The following is a 15,029-nucleotide window of genomic DNA, read 5'->3' as shown; positions in this document are numbered from 1 at the left end:
TTGGTAGAGGAAGGGCTCTTGCACAGTGGCAGAACACAAGCTTTGCATGCAAAAGGACCCAGGTCCAGTCCCTGCCATTTCGAGACAGGACTGGGAAAGACTAATGTACACCCCCCCTCCCCGGAAACCGCTGCCAGTCAGTGTGTAGACAATGCCAAGCTAAATAACACTTTTCTGTCACACATGCAGAACAGGTCCTGACGAGCCTGGATAGCTCAGCTGGTTAGAGCATGGTGCTGATAATGCCAAGGTCACAGGTTTGATCCCTGTAAGCTGCATATTTCTGCATTGCAGAGGGTTAGACGAGATTCTCAGGGTCCCTTCTAAACCTGCAATTCTATGATTCAAGGTTTGTTATATTGCCACCAAGGATGCTGAACAAGGGCGATGCAGAAGCAGCCAGCCCTTATGTGTTTATCCTCACAAGAGAAGACTGTCATGATGCGCATTAAAGGCCATTGCGGCGCCTTTCTGCGAAGCCTGTTTAGAAATGACTCACATCCCGCAGGCAGAAGGTCATTTAGCAGCAACTCGGCCACCTGCGGCCTCTGCCAAAGCAGGCCACGCTCTTTTCCTGAAGTTGCCACTTTGAGCAGAAGGCATAGGCAGTGTTCCATGTCCAGAATTTCAAGATAATGCAGCCCTTCACCTCCCCAACTCAGCCTTGAAGGGGTGGGGTGGGCTATGTATTTGCAAAGGTATGCAACATTCTCAGCTCTGATTATAATGAGTCCCGTTATGCCAAGGGGAAGGAGGAAAACAACAGAGAACGCCCCCACAAAAGTGACAAAGGTGGGGGGAGAAGGGACTGCCCAATTTTATGATGACACAACATATACGAGCAAGCCAAAAATATACTCCTGTATCCTCCTTTTATCTGGCAGCAACCTTCCTTTCCAACGGTATCCTGATGCCATCTGTTTGCAAGGGCAGAAGTCTCTGTCCCAATTCCCACCTCAGGTGTGAGTCACAAGGTTATAATGCAGTTCTCCAGTTTTTCAAAGGGGAGCTGCTGTTCTTCTCCCAAAAGGGTCGGGAATTTCCTCTTCCCTGCCCGTCACTCAGTACCTGGGGGCTGAGGAGGGTGCAAAAAGGGGGCCTGGAGGAAACGAGAAAGGGGTTGGAGCAATTCGCCTATTGGGAAAGGTTGCTTTTTAGTTTTAGGAACATGGGGAATGTGCTAGAGGTGCATATTGTTAGTGCTAGAGGTGCATATCATTACAGAAACGAACAGTGGTCTTTAATAGTCCAACTTGGCAGAAGACAACTCCCTATGTCCGTATGTCAGAAGGTGTGCAGCAGTCTTCTGTGACAGCTGAAACTTCCAAGTCATCTTCATGGGTAGCCCCATGTGAAACCAACTGCAGTAATCAAGGCTCCAAGTTTCAGAAGCATGGATTGGCACGTAGCAAGGTCTCGCCTTGCTATAAAATGGCCTCCTAATTAGCCCAAGATGGGGGGGGGGGGAGACACCTCCTGGCAACAGCTCTTAACGTGAAAACCAAGGATCACAAAAACCGTACTGGTCACCGGTAAGCTGATCCCCTCCAGACTAAGGCTATTTCTCAACCACCCCCACCTCCAGCTTGTCTAGGTTCAATTTTAACTTATTCACCCTCAGCCATTTGAACATGACATTCAGACCCTGGTTCAGGGCAAATTACACTGAACCCAGGTACAAGCTGTCTCTGTACATGTTCAAGTCGTTGTGTGAAAGAGTGCAGCTTGTTCATTTGTGCATTTCAACTATTTGTGTACAGTGGTACCTCGTGTTATGTACCATACTCCTTACGAATGCTTTGGGTTAGGCCCTCCATTCACCCGGAAGTAGATGCCCCTTGTTGCAAACTTTGCCCCAGGATGCAAGCGGAAGTCGCGCTCCGGCAGTGCGGCAGGCGCCATTAGCGAAAGCGCACCTCATGTTACAAGCGTTTTCTGGTTACGAACGGACCTCCGGAACTAATTAAGTTCGTAACCAGAGGTACCAATGTACACAGATTGTGCACTCACTATCAGCTGTAAAACAACCCTGTAACTTGACCCTGAATGTTCTGTTATTTTTAATTGTTTCATTTATGGGTCACTTTACACATGAACAGTCCCAAAGCAACTCAAAATATATTTAGAGTGAGGTCTCATCAGTGTAGCAATATATATTGATCACCCTCCTATCAATTTACATTGACAGATGAAATCAATTGGATCGTTCGGTTGAACTGCTAAAGCAAATCATTTGGAAGGCATTTCCCTAAACACTTGTCAAATGCAGCAGGCAACGCAACAGAAGAGCATGGTCTACGGTACCAAAAGCTACAGGCAGATCCAGCAAGACCAGAAATGAGGAATTTTCCTTAACAAGTTCATAGAATCATGAAACTGTAGAGTTGGAAGGGACCCCGAGGATCATCTAGTCCAGTGTTTCCCAACCTTGTGCCTCCAGCTGTTTTTGGCCTACAATTCCCATCATCCCTTGCCACTGGTCTTGCTAGTCAGGGATGATGGGAGTTGTAGGCCAAAAACATCTGGAGGCACAAGGTTGGGAAACACTGATCTAGTCCAACCCCCTGCAATGCAGGAAACTCAGCTAAAGCATCCATGACAGATGGACACCCAACCTCTGCTTAAAAACCTCCAAGGAAGGAGAGTCCACCACCTCTCGGGGGAGTCTGTTCCACTGCCGAACAGCTCTTACTGTCAGAAAGCTTTTCCTGATGTTTAGCCAGAATCTCTTGGAACTTGAAGCCATTGGTTCAATACAAAGTTCAGTGCAAAGATCACACACCGGGTCAACTAACGTCTTCTCCATCTCACAGACAGTGCAGAAACCACATGGGAAAGGATGGCTTTCGAATGCGACCTAGAAGGACCCAGCACTTAACAGACACCATGGGGAATGTAACTGCAAGGACCTTTACTCCTAATGTGCTTCTTGACTGAACGCTCCTTCGCACAGCTATCCCAGAGGGATCCACCAGGACTGGTCCTCTGCAGCAAATCCTCATTCATCCCTACATAATAAAAGGGGCCATGGCTAGCCTTGTGGTCTGATTAGCCCTGCTGAGATAGCCTTGCAACATTTTGCCTTCAGCTGCCAAAGAGCCAAGTGATGCTATCCCAATGAGCAATCTTGTGGCGCAAATGGCTATTTGTTGTTATTCACAGAGTTCCGTGTCTTTAAGCCGTATGACTACTCAAAATCATTGAGAGCAATTACTGTGTTTATCTTAAGAAACATGGGTAATGATGGCTGGCACCTGTGATTTTAGTAGGAGCCTGTCACAAGTCCATTGCTGTCTGGGCTGTTGTTTCCTTAGGACCTTTGATCTCTTCAAGTGCTAGACAGGGAAAATTCACAGACAATGAAGGGAAGAAGAACAGAGGGAGAGGGGGCAGGTGATGGACTTGTGACATGCCCCCACTGACATCACCGCCTCTGGTAGAAGAAGAAGAAGAGGAGGAATTTGGATTTGATATCCCAATATTTAAGGAGTCTCAAAGCGGCTAACATTCTCCTTTCCCTTCCTCCCCCACAACAAACACTCTGTGAGGTGAGTGGGGCTGAGAGACTTCAAAGAAGTGTGACTAGCCCAATGTCACCCAGCAGCTGCATGTGGAGGAGCAGAGACACGAACCCGGTTCCCCAGATTACGAGACTACCGCTCTTAACCACTACACCACACTGACTCTCACCAGTGGTACTTTAGGTTTGTGCATTTAAAGTAGATTGAAGCACGACAAATCCACTTTTTTAAAAAAATTACAAAGCGTGGTTTGGAAAGTGACAGGGAAATGCATTGAACTAATGATTAACAGGATGGTATATAAACACCCCACAAGCAAATCAGGATGAATGAAAGATTGTAGAGTTGGAATAGAGACCCCAAGGGTCATCTAGTCCAACCCCCCTGCAAAGCAGGAATTTCAGCATGAGGTCCTGCATCCAATTTGAAACCTGCTTAAATTTGCAAATGCGCTAGCAGTTTTTGAATGCTTATTGTTATGTAAGTGCCCTGTAAACAAATCAGAACAAATGCTCAATAAAGACCAGACATAATCTAACCGCCATGTAAGCCTTGTGCAAGCAAACTAGGATGAATACTAAATAAACAGGTCATCTTGAGAAGCCCTCTAAAAATAACCACCATCTGCACACCAACTCCACATTAGTTGAAGGCAGCGAGACTGATGTTTACACTCTATGAAGCATGAATGCTTTTTAGCGGTAAGAATTATTTCCAACTAAGTTTTACTCAAAGTAAAAGGTAAAGGTACCCCTGCCCGTACGGGCCAGTCTTGCCAGACTCTAGGGTTGTGCGCTCATCTCACTCTATAGGCCGGGAGCCAGTGCTGTCCGCAGACACTTCCGGGTCACGTGGCCAGTGTGACAAGCTGCATCTGGCAAGCCAGCGCAGCACACGGAACACCGTTTACCTTCCCGCTAGAAAGCGGTCCCTATTTATCTACTTGCACCCGAAGGTGCTTTCGAACTGCTAGGTTGGCAGGCGCTGGGACCGAACGGCAGGAGCGCACCCCGCCGCAGGGATTCGAACCGCCGACCTTTCGATCGGCAAGTCCTAGGTGCTGAGGCTTTAACCCACAGCGCCACCTGCGTCCCGCTTTACTCAAAGTAGTTCCATTGAAATTAATATGCCTTAGTCGTTCATTAATTTCAGTAGGTCTATGCAGACAAGGACTACCATTAAATATAACCCTAATATTCCCTCTCAATAGGATCCCACGATCATCAACATTGGGCTGCTCCCGTCACTATAAGTCACAGTTCTCCGGGGAAAAGGACAGAGTCTGGAAAGGCCCCCTGCACTAGGAAATCAGTGGCGGCAGCAGAACCATCTTCCATTAGCCACACACCCAATTTCACTTGGAATATCCAGAGAATAAGCATATACTGTATTTTTCGCTCTATAAGACACACCAGACCACAAGATGCACCTAGTTTTTGGAGGTGGAAAACAAGAAAAAAAATATATTCTGAATCTCAGAAGCCAGAACAGCAAGAGGGAACACAGCTGCGCAGTGAAAGCAGCAATCCCTCTTGCTGTTCTGGCTTCTGTGACAGCTGCACAGCCTGCATTCGCTCCGTAAGACGCACACACATTTCCCTTTACTTTTTAGGAGGGAAAAGGTGAGTCTTATAGAGCAAAAAATATGGTATATATAGGCTTTGCAGCCACTTTTTTTGTTTGTAGTTCCTTTCACCAAAACAGCATTCTACCAATATTGATCTGCACATTCTGTGCAATTGTGCAATATGCATCCCTGCAAATTTCGGTTTAATTACTCTTCTGGCTCCTTTTGATTTGATCAGGCACACCTTTCAAAGTTACCTATGCACCCTTAAAGGACAGAAAATAGACAATAATGCTGAGGATGCTGAATTCTTCACTAGCATGGTGTGGTCCCAGAACTGTGGAATACACACAGAGCCCCAATTTCTATAGAAAACTGTAGTGTTAAAGACGGTAGAACAGAGGTAGGGAAATGGGCCTTGGCTGCTCCCCTGTCAATCACCTGGCCACATAATAATGCCAGGTGAGTGTGCAGCTTGAAATCAAACCGTGTTGGCAGAACAGTGGGCAAAACACCAACCATCAACTAGCTGGCGGTGTGTGCAAAGCCCTTTGAGCAGCAGGTCTTCTCCAATGTCGAAGATCAGCTGACTGTCAGTGTGTGAGTAGCCTTACATTGCTTCCCAAGTTCTGAATGTCAGCTTATGCCTAAGGCAGTGTTGGCCAAACTGAGCCCTCCAGCAGTTTTTGGACTACAACTCCCATCATCCCTAGCTAACAGGACCAGTGGTCAGGCATGATGGGAATTGTAGTCCCAAAACACTGGAGGGCCAAGTTTAGCCAACACTGGCCTAAGGAGTCTTTCAGGCACCGCCAATCAGCTGATTGGTGGTGCCTACAAAGTTCCTCTTGTCCAAGCCTCTTGTTACCTGCCCCACACCTACCGTCATATATGACACTAGGTGTTGTGCAGGTGGGAATGACTTGGTCATAGGACCATCTCAATTCTATGTAAAATCCCTATTTGCTGTTTCTCTGTCTAGCAGCTGGTCTCTAAAGTAGCTGATGATAGCTCAGTTGGTTAGAGCATGGTGCTGATAAAGCTAAGGTTGTGTGTCTGATCTCCATATGGGTCAGCTGCATATTCTGGCATTGCAGGGGGTTAGACTAGATGATCCTCAGGATCCCTTCCAACTCTACAATTCTATGAGTCTAAGACACAATAAACTTAGCAAGATTTAAATTAAATATAAGGCAGCAGTGATTGATGAAGCCAGGGGCGGGAATGGTAAAAAATGTCTTTCTCCCCAGCCCTTAGATGTTACTGCTGCTGCTCTTTAACGATTCCATGAATACCAGGGGGAAACAGACTTGGAAGTGTTCTATTTAACAATCCGGGCCATGTACCACCTGATCTTGTCATCCATGGAAGGTGGGGCTTCCCCTCACGAGTCTATGGCTCTTCCCTTAAGTTAAAGGCAGCTAGCAGAGACACCCCCAGCCCAATATTCCTTGTCTAGCTTTCTCTCTTATCCTGAGAACACCAGGAAAATTTGCAGTCACTTATGTCCTCCAAAGGGTGGCACTGTGGGTTAAACCACTGAGCCTAGGACTTGCCAATCAGAAGGTCGGCGGTTCAAATCCCCGCAACGTGGTGAGCTCCCGTTGCTCGGTCCCTGCTTCTGCCAACCTAGCAGTTCGGACGCATGTCAAAGTGCAAGTAGATAAATAGGTACCGCTCCGGCAGGAAGGTAAACGGCGTTTCCGTGCGCTGCTCTGGTTCGCCAGAAGCGGCTTAGTCATGCTGGCCACATGATTCGGAAGCTGTACGCTGGCTCCCTCGGCCAATAAAGTGAGATGAGCGTGCAACCCCCGAGTCGGTCACAACTGGACCTAATGGTCAGGGGTCCCTTTACCTTTATGTCCTGCAAACATAGGCTTAATTGCTGCAGTTTACAGATGATCCACGCAAAGGTAAGTTTTCCTGCTGATCTGATGCCCTTGTAAGGGGTGGGGGTGGGGAATAATAACTGCACCCAAGTTTTTTTTTTCAGCTGTATGCACACAGCTGCAGCCAACATGGCTGGCTGCAGGAAGAATTTTGGTTAGGCATGTCAAGGTAAGCTGGACGTTTAAAAAGAGAAGGTACTTTCCCGACAATGGAAATAGCCAAGAGATATGCATCCAATCAAACGAAATTGACTGGGATGTTTCACAATGTCATCTCCTCTTAGCACATTCCTCCCATTGCTAAATATATTTCTTGTAAACACACACACACACACACACACACGAGGACTAGGAACTTGTTTACAAAACCAGCTTCCCTGCGATAACCTCTTCAATCTTCATTAGAAGGCAAAATAGTTCAAAGGACTTTAAGGGCTATTTAATCCAACCTGTGTTGCAAGCATAGCTATTGTCTTGTCTCACACCCCATAAAATTGCCCTTGCAGTGCAGGCTAGAGTATACAGTGGTACCTCGGGTTGCATAAGCTTCAGGTTACATACGCTTCAGGTTACAGACTCTGCTAACTCAGAAATAATGCTTCAGGTTAAGAACTTTGCTTCAGGATGAGAACAGAAATTGTGCTCCAGCGGCGCGGCAGCAGCAGGAGGCCCCATTAGCTAAAGTGTACTTCAGGTTAAGAACAGTTTCAGGTTAAGTACGGACCTCCGGAACGAATTAAGTACTTAACCCGAGGTACCACTGTATCGAACACGAGCAGAGAGCAAGCACACCAGCAAAGAGAGGTTAACGGCTCCACACACATTAAAACCAAGTGAGCCAAGCCAGTTTCCAAAGCAGTGAACTGCCTTGTGCTGACTCACTGGTCCATCTAGCTCAGTACTGTCCACACTAACTGGCAGCAACTGCCCAGTTTGAGGCAGCAGCTTTTCCCCTGCTCTCCCTGGGCTTGAACCGGGGACCTTCTAATGCAAGGCAGACTCTCTGCCACTGAACTACACTATAACCAAGGAGAAGGGGGTTTACCAATCTGAGCGGCCAAAAACTGTGAGCGCGCACAGCGCTCAGAATGGCTGGCAATGGTTGAAGAGGAGTGAGGGAGATAACCCAAGATGACCTCGAAACACAGAGCCAGCTCCTCTTTGTATGCCAAGTGCAAGCTCTGGGAGCTCGTAGCAGCAGAAGTGACAGAGCAGGTTGCTACTGACTTAAAAAGATGAGCCCAAGCAGCTTGAGAAAGGGCTCATCTAGCCAAGCCATGCACTTCCAACATGGCCAACCACAAACAGGGCACAGAGACAAAACATTTATGTTTGCTTTAGAAGCCACTTAATCTTTTTCAAAAACTCTCCAATGCTGTCCTCCCCGCCCCCTAGTATTCAGATGTTGACAGCAATTCAACATGGAAGTTCCATTAAGCGATCTAACAGCTGTTGACAAACCAATTCTACTCCATGGATAAGCAAACTAAGGCCCAGGGGCCGGATACAGCCCAATCGCCTTCTAAATCCGGCCCACAGACGCTTCGGGAATCAGCGTGTTTTTACATGAGTAGAATGTGTCCTTTTATTTAAAATGCACCTCTGGGTTATTTGTGGGGCATACGAATTCGTTCACTCCCCCCCCCCAAAAAAAAATATAGTCCGGCCCCCCACAAGGTCTGAGGAACAGTGGACCGGCCCCCTGCTGAAAATGTTTGCTGACCCCTGGTCACTAATCCCTCAGTAAAGCCATCAAATGAATCAGGGTCCATTTTCACATCTCGGGGCACTTCAGCAAGCAATAAATTATTCCGTCACCGGTCCAGCCTGGAACCTGAGACAGCCCTGACTTAGCCTAGAAGCCGAGTCAGGCACAGGCCGGTGTACTATGGTCTGGCCTTGAAGGATGTTGTTCTGTACTTTTTGTGTTTGCACAGCGGCTGGGTTGAAGCAGCCTTCCTCCTTCGTGGCAGAGTGGGCTTTATGGCCGAGCTGGGATTTGAGGTCAGGTCTCCCCACTCCTAGTCCACCCCTGAAACAGGTGGGGGTGGGGAGGCTGCCTCAGCTCGAGGGCCACATTTCCTTCTGGGAAACTGTCCGGGGGCCACATGCCAATGCTTAAAGTTGAATGCAGCAGCAAATGTGCATTTTACTCTTGCATTGTAGGCCTCTTTCTACACACATTCCCGCAGCCCTCTCTATCCACCATTAAGGCAAGCAAGAGGTACGATCAGAGTTCAAGGACATATTCCCGCCAGGCAAAAACACTCAAGGAGGGTGTGAAGCAGGGCTTGTGAGGGACCTGGCCTGAGGAGAAGGGGTGTGGTCTGAGGAAGGTCATGGGGGCCAGACAGAGAAGCTTGGGGGCCACATTTGGCCCCTAGGCCTGAGGTTCCCTACTTCTGGTCTAATTCAACTTCAGTTTTTGCTCTGCGTGATACCAACTGCACAGAAGAAACACTTACAGCGGGATCCTAGGCTTGCTGACTGAAAAGCAGGTTATACTGCATCTATTGGGGCTCATTCCCAAGTAAGCATGCATAGGACTGCAGCCTTTTGACAGAAACATGGGCTGTTAGCAAGAAGCGGTGTCAGGGTTTTTTGTCTTCAGAGAAAGCAGGACATTCAACAAATAGCGTTTGTCTCTGTGATGGATCATAAGTAGTTAATGCAACAGCTTTGAAAGATGAGGATGGAAGACGCTGGCCATTTGAGGTTTCTCAAACCTGAACTTTGATTTGTTCACATATTATCATCACTTTGGACTGGGCTCCATTGGCAACCTTCGTTCATTGGCTGCAGCCTAAAGGCCTATTGTCACCTTACATTTCCCCTAAACCCAAAATATACTTTCAGAAAAGGGAAATACCCCCGTTTGTAACTGTAGTGATCTCACAACATTAAGCATGAGTCTTTCCTGTCCTCCAGGCCCAATTTGCATGCTCAGCCCCTCTGCAGGCTGTTTGAGAGGGCCCTTTGGCCCCTTATCCTTCTCCCCTCTAAAGTTTGTTGTGCTTCCGCAAAGCTTGGAGTTCCCCCCACAGCATGCTAATGCCTACTTTCTTCTGCAAGATAGTGCTGTTTTGGCTACATAAGGAACCACACTTGAGGAAAGAAGTCACTATTAACGCATGGGATGGGGAAGCTGTGGCCTTCCCATCAGCTCTAACCAGAGTGACCAATGGCAAGAAATGATGGGAGTTGTAATACAACAACACAGGGATTGCAGGCAACTCAGGTTTTCTGCCCCTGGTATATGGGGTGACCACTAGAATTTCTCATATACTACTGCTTACAGTGCCTATTCTTATTATTTATTGCAAGAATGTCTAATCCACCTTTCTGCAATGAAATGCGTCCAATGCAGTTCACAACAACAACCACTAAGTCAATTCAAAGATTTTAAAAGCCAGCACATGCATTTTACTAATTTGGCCTCTTTTATGTCTACTTCAACTGCTACTATTTATATGTGACTGCTTGCATTTTTTTGTTCTTTTAATATCTGCACCAGCTGCTTCAATTGTGTTTTGCTGCAGAAAGAGTGGGTAGAAATCCTGGCCCCAGATGAACTTCTCAAAACAAGCCAATCCAAGGTCTGAGTGCCGTAACTGCAAAGGCCAGCTCTCGTTTGCTGTACTGCAAAAGCTACTCTTTAGCTGTACATTGAATCAAAGCCACAGCTCCCATCACCTGCATCAAAGCACCCTATATATTCATTATCATCATCAACATATATCCTACCCTTCCTCCCGAATGAGCCAAGGGAGGCAAACAGATCCACAATTTATTTATTTCTTTATTGGGGGGGACACACATTCTAAAGCAGTTATAATATCTAAATGCAGTTTATGTGTTTGACTTTGATCAAGAGCCTGCTGCAAGTCTTGAAATTCTTTTAGGACAGGGATGGGGAACCTGTGGTCCTCAGGACATGGCTGGACTATAACTCCCTTCACTCTGTGATCATTGGCTGGGGCCGATGAGAGCTGAAATCCAGCAACATCTGGAGAGCCACTGGTTCCCCGTTCCTGTCTTAGGGGCTTCTCACATGCAGCTGTTGACGAGCAACAAGATTGCAGGCCTCTCTCTTCTCTCCTTAGCCCAACTTGAACCCTTCTCCTTGTTCCATTCAGCAACCGGTTGCCTCTGGGAGTGAAGGACAGGCCAAGGGGACAGGCAAGTCAAGTTATGATTTGCACGTCAGGAAGCCCTGTCGTCAAGTTAATCAGAAATGACAGATACCCCACCCATTTCAGCCAGACACTGAGTCACAGCTAGGCACCTCGCTAGCTAAATGCCCTTGCACGATTTCACTGGGACTGTGTTTTCGTTAGGCGGAGGACCTAAAATTATGTGCTATGGCAGGGTGAGTAAACTGCTGGATCCTTGACACTTTACTGCTATGTATAATGCTCCGGAACTTGGTCGCTTGGCTCCCAGCCTCACACACTCTGCTTATTGTTCTTGTACTTCCTTGTGGCATTCGAATTCCTACTGCGAAAACAATGCCAAGCCCTTGCGACGCAGCTTTAGAAGATGCAGAATTCCTGTCTACATGTTGCTCAGGGCTGGACGGCTGCAGGGGACACAGACCCACAAGTTTCCACACGGGCAGAAATGCAAATCACGTGCAAAAGCGTTGTCAGTGGAACAACGGGGTCTTTCGTTCGCTTCTGCCTACTTTTGGGTTGCCTTTGTGAACTAACCCAACAGATGCATGGAATTTAGTATCTGGAGCAAACGTCAACAACCTCGAAACACACAGCTCTTAGGTATTGTTTCTTTAAGACCTGCTGGGATTCAGAACATTCAAAGTGCTCACAACTCAAGACCCCAGCCAGGAACCTGTTAGCCTTCCCTGCAGGCAGCAGGCAGTGGCTGAATGTGCTTTATTCACAGGACACATCAAAAGGTTGTAATGGCACCCTCACTAAGTACCCAATATGTAGCTTTTTTTATCTACCATACTGGAAACACATTTAATTATTCCACTGAAAAGGGAACATTACATAATTGAATGTTATGTGTTAAAATTATTTTTTAACTGGTAAATGTCCTTAGCACACCACAGCTTTATCAATAGCTAATTGCAAATATTACAAGCCATACTACGAAATACAAAGGGAAAGTGTTGCCCTGGTGAAGACATGTTAACTGCTGACTCATAACAAAGCTATGGATTTCAGTTCTTAATGCATTATAAACTGATACTTTACATTTGTCCACAACCGTACTTTTTCTGCTGTACTTTGCTTTTTAAAATCCATCTTACCACAAAGCTTTCGTACCTTTGTTTTTGTTCTCTACATCTAAGATACTGAGTTGATTTAGCCAACGCAACGAACTCACAAAGTTTCTCCATTCATTATTTTGATAGATGCATGCGTTGCATGCTGCTTTTATTTGAATTGGCACCAAGCAGAGCGGAGAACAGTGGTGGGCCAGGGCATCTCATATTCCACCCTGTGCAATGCCAAAATCCCGTCCGCGCCCCGCCTTCCATTGGATGCCGTAGCTGTGGTTCCTGCTGTGGCACCCTGGAAGCTCTGCGTCTAGTGCCTAGATCTGAATTTGTGGTGAAAAAGCAGTGACAAGGTCTTGGGAGAACAGAACTCTGTGTGTCCTATGGCCTGCCCTGAGCCGGTGATAGTCTACTGCCCTTACATGTGGGTGGCTGGGTGCTGCAGTGCACCAGTGTTGAATTAAGATTCAACGGCCAGGCCAGTCGGTTTCTGGGAAAGGGAGGAGTGCCATCTTGTCTTCCCCAGGCAACAAAATGACTTGGGCCAGCCCTGCAAATCCTCACATGAAGCTCACTGCATGGCCCTTGACCACCTAATCATCTCTCAGTCCAGAGGGCTGCTGTGAGAGGGAAAAACAGAATGAGATCACCCACGTCCGCTGCCTTAAGTCCGTGGGAGGAAGGGCAGGGTAAGAACATAACTCCCAAAATCAGGTGGAGAGTGAGAGATGGGAATGGCTCTAATAACCCCGTGACACCTACTAGTTTAGAAATCCACGGCCTACTTTATCTAGGTTTATAAAACTCTGACTAATCGGAATGGAAGGCAGTTGTTGAGAGCAGGAGCGTGGGCCTGGCCTGTTGTTCCTGTCTTACCATTCACTCTGTCTAACATGTCATTGTTGTTGACGTTGCTACTGCCCTAGGCCAGAAATGATGAGTCTGTAACCTTCTAGATTATTGCTGGACTCCAACTTCCCGCAGCCCCAGCTGCCGGCATGGCCAACAGTGAGGGTTGAAGTGTGCTGCAGAAACCATTTGGAGAGTGACAGATTCCTGTAGCTTGTTGTAGGTCTGTACCCGGTAACCATCACTCAAATATCCAGGACTGGCAGAACATCACAAGAAGTGCATTCTTGTCTCCCTCTCTGTGGCCCTTCTCAGCACAAGCTGTAGGGCAGGGGTATGAGCTTTTTGTAGCTTTTTGTAGGATTTAACCCCAAAGTTGTTGAGTTATGGACTATGGACATGCCTGCTGCTGTAGGGGCTTCAAGGTGAGAGAGCAGAAATCAAGGTAAGAGAAGCAAGCACTTGCATCCTCAACTTGGCAGAGGGAAGAGCAGGGACAGGGAAACTATGGCCTTCCAAAAGATAAATAAAAAAATTGTCCCGTAGCACCTTAGAAACCAACTAAGTTTGTTCTGGGCATAAGCTTTCTTGTGCATGCACACTTCTTCGGATACATGCACACGAAAGCTTATACCCAGAACAAACTTAGCTGGTCTCTAAGGTGCTACTGGACATTTTTATTTATTTATTTTGACTGCGTCAGACCAACACGGCTACCTACCTGAACCTCCAAATGATGTTTAACTGCAACAGCCATCATCCCTGACCACTGGGTATGCTAGCTGGGGCTGATGGGAACTGGAGTCCAGTAACACCTGGAGAGCCACAAATTCTCTATTCTTGGGTTAGCATGTTGGAGTAGCCCAAATACAAATCTCCTCTCAGCCGCAAAACTCACAAATATACTTGAGAAAGTCACCCATCTCTCAGCCTCATCTGCTTCACAGGTTGTTGCAAGGATAAACCAAGGAAGAACAACATCTACAGCCCTGAGCATCTGGGATGACTATAAATATAATAAATAACTACAAGTGAGTTGGAAGCCTATCATCACCCATCATCCAGCAGAACTAGTGAAACTGCCTGCAGAGACAGATATTCAGAAGTTTTCTGATGATTTCCAAAGTCATCATGTCTTTGCTAATGGAAGCTGAAAATCACAGAGCATGCAATATTTGCAATCCATAGAAACAGAGGTTAGTCCAGGGTTGTGTTTTGTTTTGGGAAGTGGGGTTCTCCTGAAAAGCAGTCTCATATTAATTTACCTTATTACTGCAAACGTGAAACATACTTGCCACCAAAGCCAGCTAAAAATGCAATTTAGATTTTGTTTCTATGTTTTTGCAATCATGCGCCTTGTTTTGATTTTATATATATATATAAAATACCAACTTTTTTTCTAAGTAGAAAAACTGCTTGTGGAGGAGTTGGATGTGATGACCCCAGCTGCTCAGAGCCAACTTCTTTCTGCAAACTGATACAACTACAGTGCTACCTTGGGTTACAGATGCTTCAGGTTACAGATGCTTCAGGTTACAGACTCTGCTAACCCAGAAATAGTACCTCAGAACTTTGCTTCAGGATGAGAACAGAAATCACATGGCGGCGGCAGTGGGAGGCCCCATTAGCTAAAGTGGTACCTCAGGTTAAGAACAGTTTCAAGTTAAGAATGGACCTCCAGAACAAATTAAGTTCTTTACCAGAGGTACCACTGTAGTTTGTTTCTCTTGAGCTCAGTCCTCGAGATAACAGAATCACAGCATTGGAGAAAGACTCATGGGCCATCTGATCCAAACTCTCCCACCCCTCTCAATGCAGAAAACCTAGAGCTCAAGCACAGTGGCGTAGCGTGGGTTGTCAGCACCCGGAGCAAGGCAAGTAATTTGCGCCCCCTAACCCGTGGATTTGCGCCCCCTAACCCGTGGATTTGCGCCCCCTAACCTGTGGATTTGCCCTAA

The 15,029-nt window shown here is 46.8% G+C and overlaps 1 protein-coding gene across 3 annotated transcripts in view; it reads right to left on the bottom strand.

Annotated features, from left to right (window-relative positions):
• Positions 1-15,029, bottom strand: part of LUZP1 (leucine zipper protein 1) — a 67,019-nt gene that overhangs the window by 17,911 nt on the left and 34,079 nt on the right. The window lies entirely within an intron of this gene.

The sequence above is a fragment of the Podarcis muralis genome, chromosome 7 (assembly GCF_964188315.1).
Source record: "Podarcis muralis chromosome 7, rPodMur119.hap1.1, whole genome shotgun sequence".
Taxonomy (NCBI): domain Eukaryota; kingdom Metazoa; phylum Chordata; class Lepidosauria; order Squamata; family Lacertidae; genus Podarcis; species Podarcis muralis.
The sequence above is the reverse complement of the archived record's forward strand: the minus strand, read 5'-3'. Positions and strand labels throughout refer to the sequence as shown.